Genomic DNA, 14,453 nt, shown 5'->3' with positions numbered 1-14,453 from the left:
CCAAGGGGTAGGGCGCGCCCTCCACCCCCGTGGGCAGGTGGTTGACCCCCCTGTTGTGTTCTCAGTGCCAAATATTCTCAAATATTCTAGAAAAAAATCATATTTAAATTTCAAGGCATTTGGAGAACTTTTATTTTCGTGGTATTTTTATATTGCATGGATAATCAGATAACAGACAGAAAAATATATATTTTTATTTTATTTGATATAAATAACAAATAGTAAAAGTGGGGTACAGAAGGTTGTACCTTCTAGTTTCATCCATCTCATGATCGTCAAAAGGAATCATCTAACAAGGTTGATCAAGTCTTGTTAACGAACTCATTCCGAATAACATGGAACCGGAGAAATTTCGAATAACACTATCATATTTAAATTTCAAGGCATTTGGAGAACTTTTATTTTCGAGGTATTTTTATATTGCATGGATAATCAGATAACAGACAGAAAAATATATATTTTTATTTTATTTGATATAAATAACAAATAGTAAAAGTGGGGTATAGAAGGTTGTGCCTTCTAGTTTTATCCATCTCATGATCGTCAAAAGGAATCATCTAACAAGGTTGATCAAGTCTTGTTAACGAACTCATTCCGAATAACATGGAACCGGAGAAATTTCGAATAACACTATGTTACCTCATCGGGGATATGCACATCCCCAGTAATAAGAATATCATATTTCTTCTTGACAGTAGGAAGAGGAAATTCAAAACCTCCAAATATAATCAATGGAATTTTTCCAATAGAGTTGATACTATGAACTTGAGGTTGTTTCCTCGAAAAGTGTACTGTATGCTCATTGCCATTAACATGAAAAGTGACATTGCCTTTAGTGCAATCAATAACAGCGCCTGCAGTATTCAAAAAGGGTCTTCCAAGAATAATACACATACTATCGTCCTCGGGAATATCAAGAATAACAAAGTCCGTTAAAATAGTAACGTTTGCAACTACAACAGGCACATCCTCACAAATACCGACAGGTATAACAGTTGATTTATCATCCATTTGCAAAGATATTTCAGTAGGTGACAACTTATTCAAATCAAGTCTACGATATAAAGAGACAGGCATAACACTAACACCGGCTCCAAGATCACATAAAGCAGTTTTAACATAGTTTCTTTTAATGGAGCATGGTATAGTTGGTACACCGGGATCTCCAAGTTTCTTTGGTATTCCACCCTTAAAAGTATAATTAGAAAGCATGGTGGAAATTTCAGCTTTCGGTATCTTTCTTTTATTTGTAATAATATCTTTCATGTACTTAGCATGAGGATTTGTTTTGAGCATATCAGTTAATCGCATACGCAAAAAGATAGGTCTAATCATTTCAGCAAAGCGCTCAAAATCCTCATCATCCTTTTTCTTAGATGGTTTGGGAGGAAAAGGCATGGGTTTCTGAACCCAAGGCTCTCTTTCTTTACCATGTTTCCTAGCAACAAAGTCTTCCTTATCATAACGTTGATTCTTTGATTGTGTGTTATCAAGATCAACAGCAGTTCAATTTCTACATCATTATCATTACTACGTTGAGCCTCATTATGAACATTATCATTAACATTATCACTAGTTTCAGGTTCATTACCAGATTGTGTTTCAGCATCAGAAATAGAAATATCATTTGGATTCTCAGGTGTTTCAACAATAGGATCACTTGAAGCATGCAAAGTCCTATCATTTTTCTTTTTCTTCTTTTTAGAAGAACTAGGTACATCTAAATTATTTCTCTGAGAATCTTGCTCAATTATCTTAGGGTGGCCTTCAGGATACAAAGGTTCCTGAGTCATTCTACCAGTTCTAGTAGCCACTCTAACAGCATTATCATTAGTTTTATTGTTCAATTCATTGAGCAAATCATTTTGAGCTTTAAGTACTTGTTCTACTTGAGTTGTAACCATAGAAGCATGTTTACTAATAAGTTTAAGTTCACTTTTAACATTAGCCATATAATCACCCAAGTGTTCAAGCATATTTGAATTGTATTTCAATTGTCTACCAAAATAAGCATTAAAATCTTCTTGCTTAGCCATAAATTTATCAAACTCGTCTAAGCATGGGCTAGCAAATTTAGTAAATGGGATTTCAGCTTTATCATATCTATAGAGAGAATTTACCTTTACTACCTGTGTCGGGTTATTAAGACCATGAGTTTATTCAATAGGTAATGGATTAAGATTATATGTTTCTTTAACAGGAGGTAAATTAAGACCATGTATTTCTTCAATAGGAGGTAAATTCTTAACATCTTCAGCTTTAATACCTTTTTCTTTCATAGATTTCTTTGCCTCTTGCATATCTTCAAGATTGAAAAATAGAATACCCCTCTTCTTCGGAGTTGGTTTAGGAATAGGCTCAGGAATTGGCTCCGGAGGTGTCCAATTATTTTCATTTGTCCACATATTGTTCAATAAAATTTCAGCTTCATCCGGTGTTCTTTCCCTGAAAACAGAACCAGCACAACTATCCAGGTAATCTCTGGAGGCATCGGTTAGTCCATTATAAAAGATATCAAGTATTTCATTTTTCTTAAGAGGATGATCAGGCAAAGCATTAAGTAATTGGAGAAGCCTCCCCCAAGCTTGTGGGAGATTCTCTTCTTCAATTTGCACAAAATTATATATATCCCTTAAAGTAGCTTGTTTCTTATGAGCAGGGAAATATTTAGCAGAGAAATAATAAATCATATCCTGGGGACTACGCACACAACCAGGATCAAGAGAATTAAACCATATCTTAGCATCACCCTTTAATGAGAACGGAAATATTTTGAGGATGTAAAAGTAACAAGTTCTCTCATCTTTAGTGAACAGGGTGGCTATATCATTCAATTTAGTAAGATGTGCCACAACAGTTTCAGATTCATAACCATGAAAAGGATCAGATTCAACCAAAGTAATTATATCAGGATCAACAGAGAATTCATAATCCTTATCGGTAACACAGATAGGTGAAGTAGCAAAAGCAGGGTCAGGTTTCATTCTAGCACTTAGAGATTGCTTACTCCATTTAGCTAATAACCTTTTTAGTTCATTTCTAATTTTGCAAGCTAAAATAGCGAAAGAAGCTTCTTGATCAAAAACATAACCTTAGGAATAACAAGTGATTCTTCATCATCACTTTCTTGAGTATCATCAGATTCAATATTTTCAATCTCTCTAGCCCTAGCAAGTTGTTCATCAAGGAAATCACTAAGTGGCACAGTAGTATCAGGCATAGAGGTAGTTTCATCATAAGTATCATGCATAGCAGAAGTGGCATCATCAATAACATGCGACATATCAGAACGAATAGCAGAAGCAGGTGTAGGTGTCGCAAACTTACTCATAATCGAAGGTGAATCAAGTGCAGAGCTAGATGGCAGTTCCTTACCTCCCCTCGTAGTTGAGGGATAGATCTTGGTTTTTGGATCTCTTAAGTTCTTCATAATGATAAGCAGATATATATCCCAAGTGACTCAAAGAATAGAGCTATGCTCCCCGGCAACGGCGCCAGAAAATAGTCTTGATAACCCGCAAATATAGGGGATCGCAACAGTTTTCGAGGGTAAAGTATTCAACCCAAATTTATTGATTCGACATAAGGGGATCCAAAGAATACTCTCAAGTATTAGCAGCTGAGTTGTCAATTCAACCACACCTGGAAACTTAATATCTGCAGCAAAGTATTTAGTAGCAAGGTAATATGATAGTAGTGGTAACGGTAGCAAAAGGTAACATTAGTAAAAGTAATGTTTTCGTATTTTGTAGTGATGATAGCAATAGCAACGGGAAAGTAAATAAGCGAAGAACAATATATGGAAAGCTCATAGGCAATGGATCAGTGATGGAGAATTATGCCGGATGTGGTTCATCATGTAACAGTCATAACCTAGGGTGACATAGAACTAGGTCCGGTTCATTGATATAATGTAGGCATGTATTCCGAACATAGTCATACGTGCTTATGGAAAAGAAATTGCATGACATCTTTTGTCCTACCCTCCCGTGGCAGCGGGGTCCTTACGGAAACTAAGGGATATTAAGGCCTCCTTTTAATAGAGAACCGGAACAAAGCATTAACACATAGTGAATACATGAACTCCTCAAACTACGGCCATCACCGGTAAGTATCCCGATTATTGTCACTTCGGGGTTAACGGATCATAACACATAATAGGTGACTATAGACTTGCAAGATAGGATCAGGAACTCTCATATATTGATGAAAACATAATAGGTTCAGATCTGAAATCATGGCACTCGGGCCCTAGTGACAAGCATTAAGCATAGCAAAGTCATAGCAACATCAATCTCAGAACATAGTGGACACTAGGGATCAAATCCTAACAAAACTAACTCGATTACATGATAGATCCCATCCAACCCATCACCGTCCAGCAAGCCTACGATAGAATTACTCACGCATGGCGGTGAGCATCATGAAATTGGTGATGGAGGATGGTTGATGATGACGATGGCGACGGATTCCCCTCTCCGGAGCCCCGAACGGACTCTAGATCAGCCCTCCCGAGAGGTTTTAGGGCTTGGCGGCGGCTCCGTATCGTAAAACGTGATGATTTCTTCTCTCTGATTTTTTTCTCCCCGAAACTCAATATTTGGAGTTGGAGTCGGAGAGGCAACAGGGGGCCCACGAGGTAGGGGGCGCGCCCTAGGGGGGCAGGCGTACCCCCCACCCTCGTGGAGAGGTGGTGGGCCCCCTGGCCTTCATCTTTTGCAGGTATTTTTCTTATTTTCTGAAAAGTGGCTCCGTGAAGTTTCAGGTCATTCCAAGAACGTTTGCTCCTGCACATAAATAACACCATGGTAATTATGCTGAAAGCAGCGTCAGTCTGGGTTAGTTCCATTCAAATCATGCAAGTTAGAGTTCAAAACAAGGGCAAAAGTGTTTGGAAAAGTAGATAGGTTTGAGACGTATCAGGGCCTTGCCGGGGCCCAGCAAGGGTATTACCGTGGCGTTGTAGTCTCCCCCGGCAAGGGTCTTGCTGGGGGTCTTGTGCATTTCCTCGCCTAGGATCCCGCCGTGGGTCGCCGTCTTCTGGTCCTCATCTGATCTCATATGGTTATGATCTTGACGAAGATTTGCATGCCACCACAGAGGCGCCTCCGGAGCCTTCGGTTCCAATGTAGTTGGTTGGGTTGGATCCCGTGGGCTCAAGGGTGGCTTGCTCCACTGGCATCGGGCAATTTGCCCCGGGAAGGCTCTTGTCGGGGCTGCGGAGGCTACCTCGGCAAGGATCTTGTCAAGGGAGTCCACCTCGCCCTCTTGCTCTCCTGCGTTTCCGGTCTTGGCGTTTCCTTGGTTGTCTCGTACTTTGGCTTCTCTCTGGCTTCCCTCCTCTGCCATGCTAAGTGTGGCCATGGCGTGCGGCTCTGACTGCCCATGCACAAGTAAAGGGGTCAAAAGAAGAGCCCCTACTTTTGTACACCGACATATAGGTTGTGCACAAGTGCCGTATCCAAGTATAGAGCAATCATGCTAGCGTCTCTCTTGAGTTGTGTAAGACGAGCGTTTTCCATGGATTTCACATTTTGAGCTCATTCCTTGGTTGCACGACCCCATTTATCTATCCGTGTGTGTGTTTCCGTGTGCCATTCATTGCTATTAGTCTACTTTTTTCAGTTGTTTCACCTGCGAATTTGTGAATCTCTTGCTAACATTTTACATTAAATTTTTGTGCCACTATCCTCACCGAGCTACTCCATAAGCTTTACTTGATAGGTGTGAGTGAACAAGTCCGGTACCAATTCCACTATTCTTTCATCTCACATTGAGTGAAACGGGATACATCCTCAACTTTGGGAAAAGGTAACTTGGTATTGTTTATCTCATTTCCTACTCACCTTTACTCGAGTCTTGTGATGGATAGACAAGGCATTTCACCTTCGGTCTACAACAACAACGACGAGTTCGATCCCACGAAGAACTCCACCGACGCCAAGATGCATGCTCAAATGGAGGAGATCAAATCCCTCATCAAGTCCTACAAGCGCTCTTCCCCATGTTCGAGAAGACGCTCAAGAGCACATGCCTCCGAGCTACCATCTTCGGCAAAATCACATCGGCATCGACACCATCACCAACAAGGACGTGAAGGTCAAGAGCTCAACACCAACAACCGCTCAATGACTTCACCATCTCCCTTGGCATCTTCTCCAAGCGACTTCAAGGCATCTTCACCTATGGACTTACGGCATCTTCACCAAGAAGCACCCCAAGACTACGCTCAAGAGAATCTCCCCAAGCTCAAGTCCATGACTTCCACGAGCTACTACGACCTCGACACCGACCAGAAGATTCCTTTCTATGGGACTCAAGAACCCAAGGAGTATCTTGAGTGGGAGCGCCTAATGGACGAGTACCTCAAGCTACATCAAGTTCATCCCGAAGATCAAGTGAAGTGCGCCAGAAGGAACTTCCACGACTACGCGTACACATGGTGGCTTCACACACCTTCGGAGAGCTTCGACAAGAGTTGGCCCAAGACGAAGCAAACTATGAGGTGAGAGTTCATGCCTCCAACCTACATGGAACAACTTCTACACCAATTGGAGAACACCACCCAAGGATCCAAGTCCATCGACGAGTACTTCAAGGAGATTAAGATTTCCTTGCGACGACCCGGCGTGGACGACCCCATTTTGATTACGTTCCACTTCATGATGGGATTGCACAACGACATCTCCAAGACTATCTTCCTCGAGAACTACAAGTCCCTCAACTACAACTACATTGGTGCTCTCAAGGCGGAACAAGAACTCATGAAGGACAATGCTTCTCCACCCCAAGCACACTTCGCGGCGACTAAGCTCTACGATAACGAGCATGAGGATAGCACCACCAAGATGTCCAAGCCCGACGAGCTCCAAGACGATGCTCCCAAGTTTGACTCCACCGCCATCCCTCTTTGCGGCATTGACGATGCCGAGTCTACCATGACACTTCTTCAAGACGGTGCGGCGACGAGTACGACTACGGAGACCCTCAGGGACAAATCTTTGGAGGCATGTGACATGGTGACGAGAAAGGATGATGCTTCCATCTTAGGAGGCGAGAGTGATGATGTGCCATCTTTGGCCTTCATCCACGGTGACGACGATGAGATGGTTGAGAATGGGATTTTCCCTTCGACCACGACGACGTATGATGACTTGAGTGACTTGTGCCACCATATTGAGAGTGAGAGTGACTTCACCACTAGCCCCATATATAATGTGTTGCCCCAATTCCCATGTGAGGAGAGCCACAACCCCCACCACTTGAGTGAGATGAGTGACTCCACCATATGTGAATTTGAGTGCACCTAATTTGAGGGAGTGAGTGAACCACCACATAGAGAGAGTGTGATAGTTGGTAGGTCTCGTGGGGCCATTTGCATTTCTAACAACTTGACCTCTACCTCTATTGTGTCTTCTCATTTGGTGCTGGGTCCCATATATGACGACGCGCCGATTCGCGATGACTATGTCCTCCCTTTGGACAACACAATGGCCATGGTGGAATATGATGCCCTCCCACATGGTTCCATCACGATGAAGACGACCACCATTTGGTCTTTACCACCTCACCTACACCACTTGTGTGGAATGACAAAGGTAACATAGGTGAAGGTGATGCTCTAGTCCCACTAGCGGACATTCTTGACATTGATTGCTTGCATGATGTTGATCCCCCTAGTCCCATGCTTCATGCTAGTGCGACTTCCCCATGTGATGATTTATTGCCCATTTATGATGGGTATGACGATTGCCATGTGGAGTCTATTAGTTGTGATGCCATGTTACATAGGATTTCTTGTGACAATTCTCTAGGTCACATCATGTTTGACAACCCGCTTGACTTGTCATATGCTATGCATGAGATCAATCATATGTCATATTTGCAATCTCTTCATAGTGACTATGCATATGCTATTAAAATAAACCCAATTTGCACATATGGCATAGATGACAAGCCCATGGTTATTGGCATTTGTTTTTCTTGTGATGATATTGATATGCCCCCTTTACATCATCTGTCTCATATGCCATGCCATGACCACCTAGCTTTAGATATGCATTGCTTTGGATGTTGTCCATTTTCTCCATATGATGTTTACAACATTGCTCATGAGGAGACCCCCATAGTTTCCTCATACATTTTAGGAGATTTTGATTCATCCCATTCATTGCATGATCCCAATACTTGTGTGCACAATACACTCCACATGAATAAAAATGCTATTGATGTGCCATATACTTGCATTCTCAGTTTGTGTCCCCATCGTGTTATACACAATAACTATTCTTTCATAATGGATGACATGTTCTTATACCATGCATCAAATTTCTTTGAGCGATGCTTATCTTGTACTAACTCTCACGTGCACATACACATCATGATGGATGATGTGTACATTTACCACACACACAATTTCTTTCGTTTGTGTCTCTTTTGTGTAGGTACCCATGAATTCTTGTCAACCTCATAATCCCACGAGTTGACAAAACGAGCTCTAGAGAGCAATGATGACTTGGGACCCCATGGATTGTCTTTCCCACCGCTCTCTTCGCGCAAAGACTTCGCGCATTTCTTGTACATGGCCCTCACTTGGCTATGGTATATTGTCCATTATACATCATTTGCCCATCTTGCCATGTTCACTTTGCATGATATGCTCATTCATATACCTTTGTCATGCATTTGTGACCCATGCTTTGCATTACACATGATGACTGATTCTACTACTTGTATGTGTATTTGCAAGCTTGGTGGACATATTGCTTGCTATTGCCATGTTTGCTTTGTACCCCATGCCTATGATGATACTTTCATCTTGCTTTGTGTTCGTGCTTGCGATATGTCATGTACATTGCCTATGACTATTATTTGCTCACATGACATGATTGCCATGATTTCCTCTAGTATGCTGCATCTCCGCACTACTAGCTTGCACGACTTGATTCCTAAGATTGCTTGCCTTGTTGCATCACCGATGATTCATACTTGCTGATTTCATGCGGTTGATGACAACCATCTACATGCTTTGCACATGATTGTTTTTGCTTCTTCTCATATATCGCCATATGTTGCCTCTATCATGCTAGATGATTTGACATGTATTGAGCGCAACCATGATTTTAGTCTTGCTAATGAGATTGCCCCATAGCATTCTCACATATATTTGGAGATTTTGACATATTCCTTGTGGCACATGCTTGTCTTACCTCTTTGCACCATATACCTAGTGCCATGAATATAGTCATTGTTGCATTATATTATTTATGCACTTGTGCTACTAATGGTTATGTGCAAGAGAGGAGAACCATAATGATGGATGATGTGTTTATCTACCATGCGCATACATTCTTTGCTTTGTTTTGTGCATGTGTAGGAAACTTGGGCTTCGTGTCAACGTCCATGTCATGTGAGTTGACAATCCGAGCTCTTGAGAGTGAACCACCTTCTACCATGACGCTTCTACATCATACTTGCTTGTGCTTCGGCATTGTTAAGGACGCACAAGGACATGCTTTCGAGGTGATATCCTTCTCTTTTGAGAACCCCCAAACCACGAGCATGCATATTGTGGATCATACTACTTGCGTTGCTTGCACGATGAGACTTATTTGTCATCTTGGACCCCCTTCTTGCACTCATGTTAGTGATATTGCTTCCATTCACGTTTTTCACATTCCCATGCATCATGATATATATGCCTTGTGTGTTGCATCCATTTCTTGGACTACTTGCTACTATAATATGTTTGGTTGCAACAATGTCATCACTTCACATATGCCATGTCCCATTGCTTATCACATGATTGACTTGATTGCATCACACATGATGAACACTTTCTCTTTCTATTGTGTTGAGTGGCATACTATCTTCACTACACCCTATGCACATTATGCTTGGATTGTCTTGCACTTGTCACATATGTTTAGACACTTCATTTTATTTGGTGTTGTGAATGCTTATTATGCCTACCATCGACCTTTCATTGAGCGCTTTGCCCATGCTTGGTATAACCTTGAGGTAGATGCTTATTCTCTTGTCACACATATTTGCATCACTACCTCACATTTACATGCTTGTCCCCATGATATCTTTGCTTGTGCTCAATTTATGTGCTTACATGCCATGTCACTATCCTTTGTCAAACCATATGCTTTGCATGATGATGACACTTGTTTGGTGAATCACCTCTTGAATGCTTGGTTTTGCACTAACGCTAACCACATTTATTTTTCCAAGTGTTTGTTATCCTTGCTAATTTTGAAAAAATCACTAGACGGTGCGACATTGGAGAGTGCCCACTTCAAGCTTGAAGATGATGACTACTTCGTGAACGTCCACTTCTACACGGCGAAGCCATCTCTTTCCCATGGTGATTTGGTTTCCGATCCGAGGTCAGATCTTTCCCAAGGGATGGGAGATGATGCGGAGCATCCTACGGAGATCACATGTCAAGAGTCCAATTATCAAGTGACACGTGCGACATTTACTTCACATACAGAAAGGTGAATCATATCCTTTACACGTGCTCACTTGACATTCCGCTCGTGTGCATGCATAGGTATTACCAGAACCTCACGGATGACAAGGAGAAGTGCAAGCGCCAAAGGACACCAACACCATCTGCGAGGGAAGCATGGAAGAGAAGACGGAAGAAGCGGAGCTTCTACAAGCTACAGCCACCGGACGTCCAGATGCCACTGGACATCCGGTACCTGACGCAGCCCAGACGGCCAGAAGAACTCCAGGCAACGAGTGCTACAGCGGCCAGACGTCTGATGAATATCGGATGTCCAACGAGTCCCAGCGCCCGAACGACCGGTGCCGACTGGACGACCGGTGCCACTACACCCGAGAAGAATCAACAGACATCCGACGCGCGCCGGACGTCCGGACCGTCCTGAGCCACCGGATGTCCAACCCCCACCGGCCGTCTGGTACCTGCCTGTGCACAGCCGCGGGCCTTTGTCCTTGTACCCCTCTCCCACTTACCCCTTCGTGGCTAAGACTATAAATAGACCACCTCCACCTCCTTTCTAGGGTTAGCAAAGTAGTAGCTCATTAGAGATAGAGCTTTGCTCATCCATATGGATCTACTCCACAAGATAGACCACGCGCCTCTACAGAGAAGATACACCTTGGATTGAAGACCCCCTCACGGGTGGCCCCATCAAGACCTCCTCATGGAGATGAACTTTACCTTGTATTTTTCCTTTTGTTGTTCATGTACCTTGTGGATCTTGTGTGTTTGATTGTCTAGTGGATGTGTGATTGGACTTATTCTTGAGTGTTTATCCTTGTGATTTCTCTCCGTTCTTCCCCATGCTCATCGTGTTCTTCGAGGGAACCAACTCCAATCATGAAAGATCGGCCAATGCTGGGTTAGCCCCGTATTAGGTTGCCTCCCAACAAGCGCTATCGTTTTACGCCCCTAGCTAAGCATAAAGTAAGGATCTAAGTTTTGTCATCCTTCTTCTTAATTCCCTTAGAGGTGTTTTCATATTGAGGTTTTGTAAAAACAACATAAAACATATTGTCCATAGAAACTTTAGCACTATTATGTTCCCATTATCATAACCGCGTTGATTTCTAGCAACAATCCAAGAGTAGTGTTGATTAACATTATTAAAAACTTGTTGAATTACATCTAGAATGGGGACTTCCTTTTTAAGATTCTCATCAAAGATATTATTATCCCCCAGCAAATGTCTTAACTCATAATCACTATTGTAAAGAATTTCATCTATCACGGGCTTTTCACGATTCATACCATAGAAATCAAAGATTTCCCTAGCTTCACGTATGATATAGTCAAACTCATTCATAAGTACGAGAGTGGCCAACTCTTTAGCCTTCAGGTCCTTTATAACGGGGAGCTCAAAAAACAATCTTTGCAAAGTATAATGGGTACGCATAAATTTACTTTCAAGTTTCAGGACTAGAGCTGAAATAGCATTCGCATAAGATCTAGTAGTTCTAAGTATAGGAGCATCACCAAGACTTCGATTTCCTACACAATTGGAAAATTCTTGGATACGTTCCTTCCCCATAACATTCCCTGCCCCAAGATAAAAGTTTTAGCATCTAGACTGCCCGTATGTCCAATCTTAGGAGTTAAGCCATCATTTGTTGGTGCCATACTGAAATCACTCATGGTTGCAAGCAAAGGATAGATCTGACGAGAAAAGTGCGAACGAAAAAAAGGGCGAATAAAACGGCAATTTTTTGTGAAGTGGGGAAGAGGAAAATGAGAGGAAAATGGCAAATAATGTAAATTACAAGGAAAGAATATTTGTTATTAGGAACCTGGTATATGTTGAAGATCCTCCCCGGCAACGGTGCCAGAAATTCCTTTTGATGCAGCTTGAAGCTACGTCAGTATTTCCCCAAAGAGGAAGGGATGGTGCAGCACAGCGACGGTAGGTATTTCCCTTGGTGATCATACCAAGGTTATCGAACCAGTAGGAGAACCAAGCAACAATATGTAAACGACACCTGCACATGAATAAAAATACTCGCAACCCGACGTATTAAAGGGGTTGTCAATCCCTTTCGGGTAACAGCGCCAGAAATTGGCAAACAGACGTAAATAAATTGTAGTATATTGATAGATCGAACGCCAAATAAAATAAAGTGCAGCATGGTATTTTTGTATTTTTGGTTTAATAGATCTGAAAATAAAAGGCAAATAAAATAGATCACAAAGGCAAATAATATGAGAAAGAGACCCGAGGGCCGTAGGTTTGCAGCTTCTCTTGAAAAAATAGCAAACGGTGGGTAAACAAATTACTGTTGGGCAATTGATAGAACTTCAAATAATCATGACGATATCCAGGTAATGATCATTATATAGGCATCACGTCCAAGATTAGTAGACCGACTCCTGCCTGCATCTACTACTATTACTCCACACATCGACCGCTATCCAGCATACATCTAGTGTATTAAGTTCATAGAGAAATGGAATAATGCAATAAAAACGATGCCATGATGTAGAAAAGATCTATTTATGTAGAAATAGACCCCATCGTTTTATCCTTAGTAGCAATGATACATACGTGTCGGTTCCCCTTCTGTCACTGGGATCAAGCACCGTAAGATCGAACCCACTACAAAGCACCTCTTCCCATTGCAAGATAAATAGATCAAGTTGGCCAAACAAAACCCAAATATCGGAGAAGAAATACTAGGCTATAAGCAATCATGCATATAAGAGATCAAAGAAGATTCAAATAAATTTCATGGATAAAAAGATATATCTGATCATAAACTCAAAGTTCATCCGATCCCAACAAACACACCGCAAAAAGAGTTACATCATATGGATCTACAAGGGACCATTGAATTGAGAATCAAACGAGAGAGAGGAAGCAATCTACCTACTAACTATGGACCAGAAGGTCTACAAAGAACTACTCACGCATCATCGGAGAGGCACCAATGGAATTGGTGAACCCCTCTGTGATGGTGTGTAGATTGGATCTGGTGGTTCTGGACTCTGTGGTGGCTGGAATTGATTTTCGTTGACTCCCCTAGGTTTTCTGGAATATTGGGGTATTTATAGAGTAAAGAGGCGGTCCGGGGGGGCACCCGTGGTGGGCACAACCCACCAGGGCGCTCCTAGGACCCCAGGCGCGCCCTGGTGGGTTGTGTTCCCATCGGAGCACCCCCAGGCGCTTCTCTGGCCCATTGGATGTCTTCTGGTCCCAAAAAATCCACAAAAAGTTTCGCTGGATTTGGACCCCGTTTGGTATTGATTACTTGCGATGTAGAAAACATGAAAAAAACAACTGGCATTGGCACTATGTCAATAGGTTAGTACCAAAAAATGATATAAAATGACTATAAAATGATTATGAAACATCCAAGAATGATAATATAACAACATGGAACAATAAAAAATTATAGATACATTGGAGACGTATCTCACACACGCCTCCCTGTCTGACCGCTCGGCAGACTGCTTGCATGTGTCCCATCAACTCACGCCCGCTTGCATGGCACACGGGTTGCGTGGTGGCACGTATACTATTTTTCTTTTTGATGATTAATTCTACCGCTTTCTATTACTTAACCAAAGCATGCCACGTACATTGTTGGTCTAACGCCCATGGTTCGAATAAATAATCCGTTTCCGATATTGGTTCCCAATTATTAATAATCTATCATTTGTAAGAAGATTACATCAAACTTGTCTCTAATTTGACAAAAAGTACAATACCACAGTCTATTGGTGTCCATATGACGACATGATAAGTCTCATGTATTTCAACTAAGTTTTGGGTTTACTAGATTTTAAAAATCAAGATGCTCAATGTTCGAAATTTCTTGCATGGGTACTAAACATGCACCCAGGGACACACATATGATTTTCCAATCCATTTTGGTGCACTATCACGTGTGCATGTAGCTCAAATTTGATTTTTTCATATTATTGTTGGAAATATTCCCTT

The sequence above is a fragment of the Triticum urartu genome, chromosome 6 (genome assembly GCF_003073215.2).
Source record: "Triticum urartu cultivar G1812 chromosome 6, Tu2.1, whole genome shotgun sequence".
NCBI classification, from domain to species: Eukaryota; Viridiplantae; Streptophyta; class Magnoliopsida; order Poales; family Poaceae; genus Triticum; species Triticum urartu.
This window is presented reverse-complemented; position numbering follows the sequence as displayed.